This window comes from Musa acuminata, chromosome BXJ1-11 (assembly GCF_036884655.1).
Source record: "Musa acuminata AAA Group cultivar baxijiao chromosome BXJ1-11, Cavendish_Baxijiao_AAA, whole genome shotgun sequence".
Lineage (NCBI taxonomy): Eukaryota > Viridiplantae > Streptophyta > Magnoliopsida > Zingiberales > Musaceae > Musa > Musa acuminata.
Window position 1 is genome coordinate 18,016,781 of NC_088337.1, and position 13,415 is coordinate 18,030,195.

Sequence of the window (13,415 nt, forward strand, 5' to 3'; positions counted from 1 at the left end):
GCTCCCACCTTCCACTAGCAAATCTCTTGAAAGGGAAGGGCAAATACCCCTCTTACAACCTTTTACAAGCAGTTCACACTCTTACAAATTTTTAGCAAGAAAGAAGGAGGTGAACACTCTAGCAAATTGAAAACAAGACTTGCTAAGACTTTTCTAAGACCTTTTTCTCAATCTTTGCTACTCAAAAAGTTGTAATCTCAGCTGAAATTTGAGGGGTATTTATAGGCCTCAAGAGGATTCAAATTTGGACTCCAAAATTTAAATTCTCTTTGGTTCCCGATGTTGGCGGTGCCACCGCCTGTCAATGTCTGACAATAACAGTGGACTGGCGGTGCCACCGCCCAACCAAGTGGTGCCACCACCTGGCTCTCGGGTGCTGGGCGGTGCCACCGCTTGGGTCTCGGGTTCACTGGTTGGGCTTTAAATTTAGCCCAAACCAAGTCTAATTTTGGGCCCAGTTGGCCCCTAACCAGGATATAGGATTATCTTTTAATCCTAATCCTAATTAATGTACTAACTACGAATTTAAAGACATTTCCTAATCTATTACAAAGTCCGCAAGTCAAGACTTCTTCCGGTGAGCTTCCAGCGAACTTTCGGCGGTCTTCTGATAAACTCTCGAAAACCGTTCTGCGGACTCCCGGCAAGCTCCTAGACTTCATGATTTGATCTTGGCGAGTTCCAATGAGCTTCTTCGGCAAGCTCCGATCTTTCTCGGTGAGCTCCGCGAACTTCCAATGAACTTTCCGACGAGCTTCCGAAAAACCCTTCGGCAAGCTCCCTTACTCATTCTCGACTAGTTCCGACAGCATTCCCGATGAACCTTCGGACTTCCGTCGAACTCTCGAACTTGCAACAAATCCTTCATGCTTGACTTTGACACTTTGTTTCGCTTTATGTCTTTGTCGTTATCGTAGTTAATCCTGCACACACAAGCCAAAACTCTACTCCTATCTAGACAATTATTACAACGCGAATTGACATTATGTTGCCCGGCACGTCATTGGTTGGCGCTTCATCCGATTCTTCAGTGCATCGTCCTCTCTTGCGGCTTGTTGCCCAATCGGCGGTTGACCTCCGCAAACCCGATATCCTTGGTGCAATCCCGCTCTCCTTGGCCCGATGCCCGAGATCCGAAGCCTTCTACCGTCCAATATCCTAACGTGATCTCCTCCGGCGCAATGTCAATTCCTCTTGCGTTAACTGTCTAATCCTGATCGAGTAGACCTGCATCACTCAAAATGCTGTTAAACATCTAAACACAATCAATTAGTTTCATCATCAAAATCCGAGATTCAACAAAAGGTCTTAGAAAAGTCTTAGCAAGTCTTGTTTCCAATTTGCTAGAGTGTTCACCTCCTTCTTTCTTACTGAAAATTTGTAAGAGTGTGAACTGCTTGTAAAAAGTTGTAAGAGGGGTATTTGCCCTTCCCCTTCAAGAGATTTGCTAGTGGAAGGTGGGAGCCTCATCGAAGAGGGCCTCGCAAGTGGATGTAGGTCATTTGACCGAACCACTTTAAAATCGGCGTGATCTCTGGTTTGTATTTCATTATTGATATTTATATTACTGCAAACCTTCTTACGTGCTTTATTTCCTCGTTACCTTTGCTGCACAACTTTACGAATACGCTTTCAAGTTAAGCACTTCCAAGTTCGATTTTTATCGTACGAAAGATTTGTCAAAACCGACATTTTAATCCGCTGCACTAATTCACCCCCCCCCCCCCCCCTCTTAGTGCCGCTCTGATCCTAACAGTTGGGAGTTCGAGATCTCATAGGAAGTCCGAACGGTCATTGGAGGTTCTATGGGAACAAATCCGAGAAGTCCAGGAGCTTGCCAAAAGAAGCTCGTCAAAACTCGCCAAGTGGATCGTCGCAAGTCCAGGAGTTTGCCGGAAGTCCATCGAAGCATCGCCGGAGGTTCGTCGGATGTTCGTCGGATGTTCGTCGGAAGTTCGTCGGAAGCTCGCCGGAAGAAGCGATTGATGCACCGGAGCAAGCTGTAGTAAATGTCTTAAGAATTGTCGTAGTTAGCATGTAGATTAATTTAGGAATGGGATGTGATCCCATTAACTTAATCTAGGGGCAATTGGGCCCTTGACAAACCCAAATTGGGCCGAATGGATCAACCCATTCGGACCAGAATTCATACTAGGCGATGGCACCGCCAGGGTCGGCGGTGGCATCGCCCAGGAGAGGGTCTGCCAGGAAAGCTGGGTGGTGCAACCGCCCTAGGCTGGCGGTGGCACCGCCTAGGCTCAGTCTCCGAGCGAGACTGGGCGGTGCAACCGCCCCTGACAGGCGGTGGCACCGCCAGGGCTCTGTCTCCGAGCGAGACTGGGCGGTGCAACCGCCCCTGTCAGGCAGTGGCACCACCCAAAGGCTCAGTCTCCGAGCTCTGCCAAGCGGTGCAACCGCCCTTGACAAGCGGTGCAACCGCCCTTGACAAGCGGTGGCACCGCCCAAAGGCTCAGTCTTCGAGCTCTGCCAAGCGGTGCAATTGCCCCAATCAAGCGGTGCAACCACCAGACCCCGAAATTCCAGGAGATGACAGTTTTAAGCTCAAAATTCAAACTGGTTTGGAGCCTATAAATACCCCTCCCATCCCTGGGTAAAAGACACAAGCACAGAGAGCAAAAGAGGAAAGAAACTATGTAGAAATCAGTTGAGAAATCCCTCCTCTAGCTTAAGTGTTAAGATTCTGTTTTAGAGAGGAGAGTGAGTACTTGTAAGGGTTGTCTCCTAAACCCAGTAAAAGGAGAAGAGGGGTGTAAGAAGGAGATTGATCTTCGCCTAGTAAAGGAAGATCGTTAGTGGATGTCGGTGGCCTCGACGGAAGAGGAATTCTCATCTTCTCTGGTTTGCATTTACTTTGAGCATTTTATCTTTACTACAAACCTCCTCAATAGCTTACTGCCTTCTGCTCTTTTACGAACTCACTTTCAAGTTAAGTTTCCGAAAACAGTTTTACGTCGGAAATCGATTTTATCATACGAACATCATATTTCAGTTTGCGCTCCGATTTCTATCTTAACTACAAACTTCCTGCCTTACTTTACTTCAAAAACATTTTTGTACACTTTCAAAGTTATTATCTGCATGAAACAACTTTTACGTCGGAATCAGCTTTCAACGTACGAACGCAGTTTTAATCGTCGAAAGTTTTCCGCTGCACTAGTTCACCCACCCCCCCCCCCCCCACTCCTCTTAGTATTATTGATCCTAACAGCCCATTGAAGAAAGACCATTAGTGGATACTATTGGCCTCGACGGAAGAGGAATCGAGAGTAGATGTAGGTCACGATGATCGAACCACTATAAAATTGGTTTGTTGCCTTCTACTTTGTTGTTTACCTTTGCTGCAAATCATTTTACTTGCTCACTGCTTTACTTCCTCATTATATGCTTACGAAAGTGTTTCTTAAGTTAACATTTTTCCGATCAGTTTTTAATCGAATGAATATTTTCTGAAATCGATGTTTTTATCACTACACTAATTCACCCCGCCCCCCCTCTTAGTGCCGACTCATTCCTAACAGAGTGGATGTAGGACATGACGACTGAACCACTATAAATTTGGTGTGCACTCTCTTTCTGCTCTTCATTACTATTATTCTATGTTTTAATTACTTTTTACACTTACTTCAAGTGAAGCACATTTTGATATTATTTCTGATATAGGCTTTATTGAAATGATTTTTCTAAATCATCGAAGTTTTTCGATAGCAATAATTCAAACCCCCCCCCCCCCCCCCCCCCCCCCCTCTTAGTATCGATTTCAATCCTAACACACTCGAGCAGCATCCTTCGGCCACTTAGGTGTTCAAATAGCATCATTCAGCCAACCTATATTCGAGATGTACAGATCGATCGGCCCCGCCCTTGGGCGACTCGTCCTCAACCTGTTCGGCACCAAGTAGCAAGTCCACGACCAACCAATGACAGAACCACTAATCCCAGCACAATGATCGACCCGGTTAATAAGAGGCATCGCACTATGCATCGAGTCCCTTTCAGAGGAACCCAGCGCATGCCTCTTTGGGGGGGAAGAATGATATGGTACATTTCAGCACTATCCAAGTGACAGCATACGATAACCACTACAACACCAACAAAATGTTCAATCTCGTATTTTGATGATGAAACCACTTGCTATGTGTTTATGATTTAATCTGTGTTTTAAGTGACGCAGGATGCTTCAATCAAGATGAGACAATTAAAGCTAGAAAATCATGTTGTGCCGGAGGAACATGTCAGAAGATTGGACATCGGGCCGGTGGATCGGTCGACGTATCAACAGAAGGCTTCGGGTCGTGGATTCAGGCATCGGGCCAAGAAGAGCGGGTATTGTGCTAAGGATATCAGAGTTATGGAGTCAACTGGCCAATTGGGCAATAGGCCGCAAGAGAGGACGATGCGCCGAAGAATCAAACGAAGCGTCGAGGGACCAATGACATGCCGGACAACTTGATTAATTACTTAGGAGTAATTGTCTAGATCGAACTTTTGTTTTACATGTGTAGGATTAACTACGATAGCTTGAAGACATAAAATAAGTCTACCGGAGTCAAGTTCGATGGGTGCTCGAGAGTCCGAAGATTCATCAGAGATGCTACCGAAACCAATCGAGAAGAAATCGGGGACTTGTCGGAGTTTTCGGAAGTCCGCCGAAGAGATCGTCGGAGGTTTGCGGAGATCATCGAGAAGGCTCGGCTACTCGCTGAACTTGCCATAAGATCATAAGTCTATTGGGAGTCCGCTGGAAGAAATTCGAGGGTGTATCGGAAGTCTGCCAGAAGATCGTCGGAAAGCTCGCCGGAAGGAGACTCGACGTTTGCCGGTTGAAAACTTACTTAGGACTATGTTTTCAGTTGCGTAGTTTGCATGTAATTAGGGTTAGGATTAAAGGAGAATCCTATATCCTAGTTAGGGGCCAATTGGGCCCGATATTACCTAGTTTGGGCTAGATTTGAAGCTCATCTAGTGACCCGTAGGACTGGGCGGTGGCACCGCCCAGAACCTGAGGAATCGGGCGGTGGTACCGCTGGACTGGGCGGTAGCACCACCCAGCACCCGAATGGTCAGGCGGTGGCACCGCCAGTAAACAATCAATGTGATATTGTTAGGCGATGGCACCGCCACCGACAGGCGGTGGCACCGCCAGCTTCAGGAATCCAAGAGAATTCAAATTTGGAGCTCAAATTTGAATCCTCTTGGGGTCTATAAATACCCCCCAATTCTCAGTAGAGAATACAACTTTTTGAGAAGCAATAGATTGAGAAAAAAGCCTTAGCAAAGTCTTTAGCAAGTCTTGTTTTCAATTGCTTGAGTGTTCACCTCCTTCCTTCTCCTTGAAAATTTGTAAGAGTGTGAACCACTTGTAAAAGGTTATAAGAGGGGTATTTGTCCTTCCCCTTTAAAGTGATTTGCTAGTAAAAGTTGGAAGCCTCATCGAAGAAGGCTTCGCAAGTGGATGTAGGTCATTTTGATTGAACCACTTTAAATTGGTGTGTCCCTTGAATGTGTGAGTATTTATCTTTCTGAAACCATTATTACATAGCAACAAAGCTTTTGGTTTTCATCTTCTCACTTTACTCGAGCTACTCATTGTTGAATTGAAATATCTACGCATTTAAGAAATCATTTTCAAACATACAAGTTTTAATTTGCTGCACTAATTCACCCCCCCTCCCTCTTAGTGTCGCTCCGATCCTAACAGTTGGTATCAGAGCCATGGTTTTCGGCTTTGGTTTAACACCCAAATAGAAATGACTCTTTACGACTTTCAAGAGGGTCACTCTCTCATTCGTCCTCCCTTTTTCAATGGGACAGACTACACTTATTGGAAAACTCGAATGAGAGTTTTCTTACTTTCATTAAATCTCAAGCTTTGGAATATTATCGAAAATGGATTTCAAAAATCTTCTCTTCCGATGAGCGAATGGGAGGGATGAATCGGAGAAAAAGGTTTTGCTTTAAACGCAAAGGCTATGAATGTCTTATATTTGCACATGATAAAAATGAATTTAATCGCGTTTCGATTTGTGGTTCGGCTTTTGATATTTGGAGAACTCTTGAGGTCACTCATGAAGGCACTAGTCGAGTGAAAGAGTCCAAAATCAACATTCTTGTGCACTCTTACAAACTTTTCTGAATGAAACCAAGTGAGTCCATCGGAGACATGTACACTCGTTTCGCGGATATCATCGATGGACTCAAAGCTCTTGGTAAAGATTTTTCTAACGTTGAACTTGTAACTAAAATCTTAAGATCCCTTCCTAAAAGTTGAGATCCAAAAGTTATGGTCATTCAAGTGGCCAAGGACCATAAAACATTTCCTCTTGAAGAACTTATTGGGTCTTTAAAGACCTACGAAATGAACAATGTGACAAAAAGAGAACTTAAGAACAACCTTCCAAAGGACATGAAGGATTTGGGACATAGAACACATGAAGACCACTCGAGCATAAGCTCAAGTGATGGTGAACTTAAACTACAAATTAAATAAAAATTAAAAAGCAAAAAGAACGGAACTACTTGCTTTGAACACAAGAAGAATAACACAAATTGGGATGAATCAAGCTCCTCCGAATATGAGGAGAAAATCAAGAAAGGCGAGGTGGCAAACTACGCCTTAACCGCTTTCAATGATGAGGTAATCGAAATCCCCCTAATTTATTTCGAAATTACATAATACTTTTCATGAGTTATTTTTAATTTAGTTTAGGATTAATTTTTTAAAAATTACATATTTAATAATTTAATGTTTAAAAATGAAAATGTAATAAAATGTTAAATATAAATCTTATGTATGTGCTTGAGAAGTAAGAATGTGTATTTTGATGATTTACAATTTTGATTGAAACCATGCTTGATGTCTTAATGAAAATATTGAGAAGTTTAATATCATGCTTAATAATGATGCATGGCTTTTGAATGGAAGGCTTGATGATCTTTTTTTTTTCGAACCTTGTCTTTGGTAGTCAAACATGACGTATGGTTTTGACTTAAGAACAAAATTTGAGCATGCTAATATAAAGTCAATCACATAAATTAAAACTAAAGAAGTTTTAGTTATCTATAAGAATCATTCAAAATTATGTTCAATGAAACCGATGCAAAATGATGGAATGAAAATATTGAAATTTTGATACTATGATTTGATGATTTTATGTATGAGATTGTAAAGTTATACATAATAATTTTTGTAGTTTATTGATCTTGATGGTTTTTATGACAAAATTTATTTTTGATCCTAAATATTGATGCACATATTTATCTAATATAAATGAAATAAATGACATGAATTTAAATAACTAGAAAGCGAAAAGCATTGTTCTTGAAAATTGTTTTTCTCTATCTTATTGATTTATATGAATCTCTTGAAAATGATTTTGATTTGATGATTTGAATTTGAAATGAGTTATATCAAAATCATAATATTGATTTGACAAATTAAATGAGTTAGAAAACGAATGATGATTTTTCTCTTGAATATAACTTGTAATATTTTTTTATAAATTATCATCTTGATTTCTCGATACATGAAATTTTTTCATGAATTAAAATTCTTTCATGATGTGATTCTTCTTGGTATTTACTAAAAATGATTTATTCAAATTAACCTATGCTACTTGACATCTTGATAATTTATGACTTGAATTTTATTATGTAAAATTTCTTGCATTCATGAAATGTATATTTCATCACCAAAATTCTCTTGATATTTTGAATAATGTATGAAATACAAATGAGAAGTTAATGATCATGCACGATAGGATGTAATGAACTTTGACATTTAGATGCCATCATTTGAAAAGCTATGATCATGTTGCCAAAATGATGTATCATGAATGCTTGAATATCATATATAATATGCTCATAATGATGATTGAGTTATTTGTATCATGCATGAAAAATGAAAGATATTGTTTTGAAATTGTGCATGTTCGAATTTGAAAATATGATGATGCATAATGATGAAATTGTGTAATGAAAATATTAAACATTTTGAAACCATGTTTTAGTGTCATGCATAATGATCATGCTTAATAAAATTTGAAATTATGCATGATGAATCTTGTGATTTATGGATTATTAATTTTTACCATAATAAAAGTGCCTTATTGATCTTTGTTGTAATAAATCTTACACTTTCGGTTTTAAACATGATACATGTTTTTATTTGGCATAAATGAAACAAAATCATATGTTTTGAGACAACCAAAAAGAGGAAAACATTCTTTTTTTTTTTTGATAAGTAAAAGTAAATTGATTTTGTGTAAAGTTTCTACAAATAGCTTTGTCTATACAAGTTATAGACGAAGCTAGGTAACTCATAGAGTACTCATGCGGTAGTTATGACTACACATGCTGTAGACTATAACTCTTAACTATGTCCAACAAATAAAATTTAAAGTCCAGATATGCCAAGATTTCCTGTGGATATAGCTTTTGACATCATGCCCAAGATCTTTAGCTAATAGCAAAATTGAATTTGATAAAAATATCTTTTTCTCTCTGTGTAAGGTGCTCCATTTTGAGATCGTTCTCCATACATGATCTGTGAAAATTATTTTGCTCTATCTTATTGATTTTGATGAATCCATTTGTCTTATCTTCGTGAATATCTTAGATTTTGATAATGATTTTGATGATTTAAATTTAAATAATTTTTTATCAAAATTATGATCCTAATCTCTTGAAATTTATAACACGAAATCCTTTATGAATCAAGATTTCTTACTTTTTATTCTCTTATATTTTGAGAAAATTTTTAATATGAATCATAAGAGTTCTTATGTATGAATTGAAATCTTTTTCTCCTACGTTTCCTTTTGTGATTTACTAAAGAGAATATCTTTTTTTTTTAATTCTTGACTTAAAATTTTATTTGAAAATCTCTTATTATTTGATCTTCTAAGAGAATATTTAAAGAGGATCATTTTCTAGATGAATCATGATTTTGATGATTGAATATTTGATATGCATGAATTGAGATCTTGCTCTCCTACTATTTTTTCTATTCACCAAAAAGAAGACTAGTTCTAATAAACCATGATATGCTATATGAATTTTATTGCATTCATGAAGTAATGTCTTATCACCAATTTTTGTTTATATTCCTTCATGTGATGATATGAATGTATGAAACACTTATGATATGATTTTTTATACAATTCCATGTATTCATGAAATATTTATCTCATCACCCAATTAATTCCCCTTGATACTCCTAATATGATGAAATGAAATTATGCATGAAACACAAACGGGGAGAAGTTTTGATCATGCATGGTAGGATGCAATTTGATAAATTAATACCATCATGATTTGAAACATTTATGATTTGAAATTATGTATGCAATTGCTTTTTATTGTGATGATATATGCATATAATGTGTATCATGAATGCTCTAAATGATGAATGCTTGGTATCATGATCAAAATATTGATAAATGTTATGATTTATTACCAAAATGATGTATCATGTATGATATTGCCATAGTGATTAATTTATTTGTATAATGCATGAAATAAGGATACAAATGTAAAGTTTTGAAGTTGTGCATATTTTAATTTGAAAACATAATGATGCACAAATAAGATTGATACTTACCTTTGTCATGATTTAGAAATTGATGTAAAGGGTCTTCCTTTCTTTTTGACAATGACAAAGGGGGAGATAGCTAGCTAGCTTGCACAAGACAAGAGAAGCAAAAATTGCAAATGTACATATTGCAAAAAGGGGCAAAACTTATTAGTTTGCTCAACTCAAAAGCAAAAAATGCTATCTTGTAATCTTAAGCAAAAGTGCTATCTTGCAAATCTTAAAGAAGCAATATGTGCCAAGTTACATATTTTGAAAAGAGGCAAAATAGTCCATCTTGCACATCTTTTTGCTAACTTCTTATGTGTAAAAGTTGATAACTTGCATACTATAAATTTGCATACTAAATGTGCAATCTTGCCTATCTCTAGAAGCAAAACATACTAACTTGCACATCTAGCAAACTTGTGTATTTCAAGAAGCAAGGGATGCTTTCTTGAACATCTCAAAACTGCTAACTTGCATGTTCTAAAAGTGTTGTAAAATTTGCTAGCTTGTATGTTGTAGTAATTGCTATCATACTACCTTGCATATCGATGACAATAGCAAAATTGCATGATGATAAAACTAGGAGATTATATTAATTATACAATGTGTTGAACTTGGATATTTCAAAAACTTGCAACTTGCACATTGCAATAGGAAGCAAGAATCATGAGCTTACACAAGAAAGCTATCTTGCATTTGCTTTCGAAATTTTTTGCTAGCTTGCATGTAGCAAAACTTGCATATCATAAAAATTGCTAGCTTGCCGTCTAAAGAGAAGCAAACAGTTGCTTTATCAAGAAAAGCAAACATGCTAAACTTGTACATCTTTAATTACTCGATTGCATAATGATAAAATTTAACACTATATTTTTTCATGCAATGTATTGAACTTTATATCTCAAACACATAGAAAGTGACACTTCTCCTTTTTGTTGATGACAAAGGGGGAGAAGTATAATCATGTTATGCATGATGATGTGTTGTAAATATTCATGATGAATATTTACAATGACTTGAATTCGGCTTGAATTCAAGGTTCTATTAATATGGTATATTGATAGGGGGAGTTTGTTTAAATACTGGGAATTAAGGTTAACTCCGTCATCAAGTGGTTGTCATCATTAAAAAGGGGGAGATTGTTGAATCTCGTATTTTGATGTTGAAACCACTTGCTATGTGTTTATTATTTAATATATGTTTTGAGTGATGCAAGATACTTCGATCAGGATGAGACAATTAAAGCTGGAAAATCATGTTGTGCCGGAGGAACATGCTAGAAGATTGGATGTCGGGCCGGTGGATCGGTCGACGTATCGAGAGAAGGCGGCTGTGGATTCGGGTATCGGGCCAAGAAGAGCGGGTATTACGCAAATGATATCGGAGTTGCAGAGTCAACTGGCCGATTGGGCAATAGGCCCGCAAGAGAGGACGATGTGCCCAAGAATCGGACGAAGCGTCGAGGGACCAATGACATGCCGGACAACTTGATTAATTGCTTAGGAGTAATTGTCTAGATCGAACTTTTGTTTTACATATGCAGGATTAACTACGATAGCTTGAAGACATAAAGCAAGTCTATTGGAGTCAAGTTCGATGGGTGTTCGAGGGTCCGAAGAATCGTCGAAGATGCTGCCGGAACCAACCGAGAAGAAATCGGGGACTTGTCAGAGTTTTCGAAAGTCCGCCGAAGAGATCGTCGGAGGTTCGCAGAGATCACCGAGAAGGCTTGGCTACTCACTGAACTCGCCACAAGATTGAGAGCCTGCTGGGAGTCTACTGGAAGAAATCTGAGGGTGTATCGGAAGTCCGCCAGAAGATCGCTGGAAAGCTCACCGGAAGGAGACTCGACGTTTTCCGGTTGAAAACTTACTTAGGACTACGTTTTCAATTGCGTAGTTTGCATGTAGTTAGGGTTAGGATTAAGGGATAATCCTATATCCTCTGGTTAGGGGCCAACTGAGCCCAATATTACCTAGTTTGGGCCAGATTTGAAGCCCATCTAGTGACCCGCAGGACCGGGCAGTGAAACCGCCGGACTGGGTGGTGGCACCGCCCAGAACCCAAGGATCGGGTGGTGGTACCCCCTGGACTAGGCGGTAGCATCGCCCAACACCTAAATGGTCGGGCGGTGGCACCGCCACCGATAGGCGATGGCACCGCCAGTAAACGATCAATGTGATATTGACAAGCGGTGGCACCGTCAGCTTCAGGAATCCAAGAGAATTCAAATTTGGAGCTCAAATTTGAATCCTCTTAGGGTTTATAAATACCCCTCAATTCTCAGTAGAGAATATAACTTTTTGAGAAGCAATAGATTGAGAAAAAAAGCCTCAGCAAAGTCTTATTTTCAATTGCTTGAGTGTTCACCTCCTTCCTTCTCCTTGAAAATTTGTAAGAGTGTGAACTATTTGTAAAAGGTTGTAAGAGGGGTATTTGTCCTTCTCCTTCAAAGTGATTTGCTAGTGGAAGTTGGGAGCCTCATCGAAGAAAGCTTCGCAAATGGATGCAGGTCATTTTGACCAAACCACTTTAAATTGGTGTGTCCCTTGAATGTTTGAGTATTTATCTTTCTGAAACCATTATTACATAGCAACAAAGCTTTCAGTTTTCATCTTCTCACTTTACTCGAGCTACTCATTGTTGAATTGAAATATCTACGTATTTAAGAAATCATTTTCAAACATACAAGTTTTAATCCGCTGCACCCCCCCTCCTCTCTTAGTGCCGCTCCGATCCTAACACAAAAGACCTATAAGTTGATACCTTAGACCCGAATGTAGTGATCACATGCCCTCGCACTGTTCGGCGCTATACAAGTCGACGTCCACGGAGCCGTTTCAGAAAGCTCGGGGCGGTGTCGCACGACCATTCCAGAAAGTTTGGAATGACGCCATACCGTATGGGTCCATACCGGTCGGTCAACGCTCATCCGCAAGGTACAAACCATTCTCCCGAGGAATTGACAACTAGTAAAAGACCATATATGACCGACCCTTCTTCACAGGTATAAAAGCTAACCCTTGACCAGCGCTATGGGGATGTCAGACTCACTCTTATTACACTTAACTCTAACTTAATCTTTAGAGGATTTGAGTCGAAAAATTCCCCTCCCGATCTCGACCTGGGTATAGGAGTTGACGACAAAGAGGCGGACAATAAGACCCCCAACTCAACCCGACCTGATGCTCACTTCTGCCACCTTAGTCTCCACATGGATAACCTTGTGCATCCAGGATCGAACCGAGCTATGTTAACACCTCGGCCACGATGTAAAAGTTCACCAATAAGCATTTCAATTACCCTATCTGTTTTCGTACTTAAATCATAGTAAACATGATATCAGAGCAATAACCACTAATAATATATTTTTGTGAGTCTTGATCCATGCATATATAATATTAATTATTGACTGATCACGAGGTATTTGGATGATAGGTATTTAAGTATGGGAGATTGTAATATCCTACAAGAATAAATAAAAATTAAACCAATGCATGATTAATATTTTTTATTTTTATAAAAAAAATTGAATAAAGTTTTAATCTCTTAATCTTTTATAAGTAAATATGATATATCATCACTAAACATATATTCTAAGGGTAACCCTTTATCTAATATATGATGATCAATGTCTTAAGTGTATAAATTATTCATTTGAGATTTTTAATCGTGGACTTAACACACTAACCGTTTAAATTGATGCCGTGATAGTTTTTAGTTGACATAAGATCAACATTATAATTTTTTTAATTAATCAAAATTTGATCGATATTTTCATATTTATTGATCGAATATTTTCAATCAAATAGTTTTATAT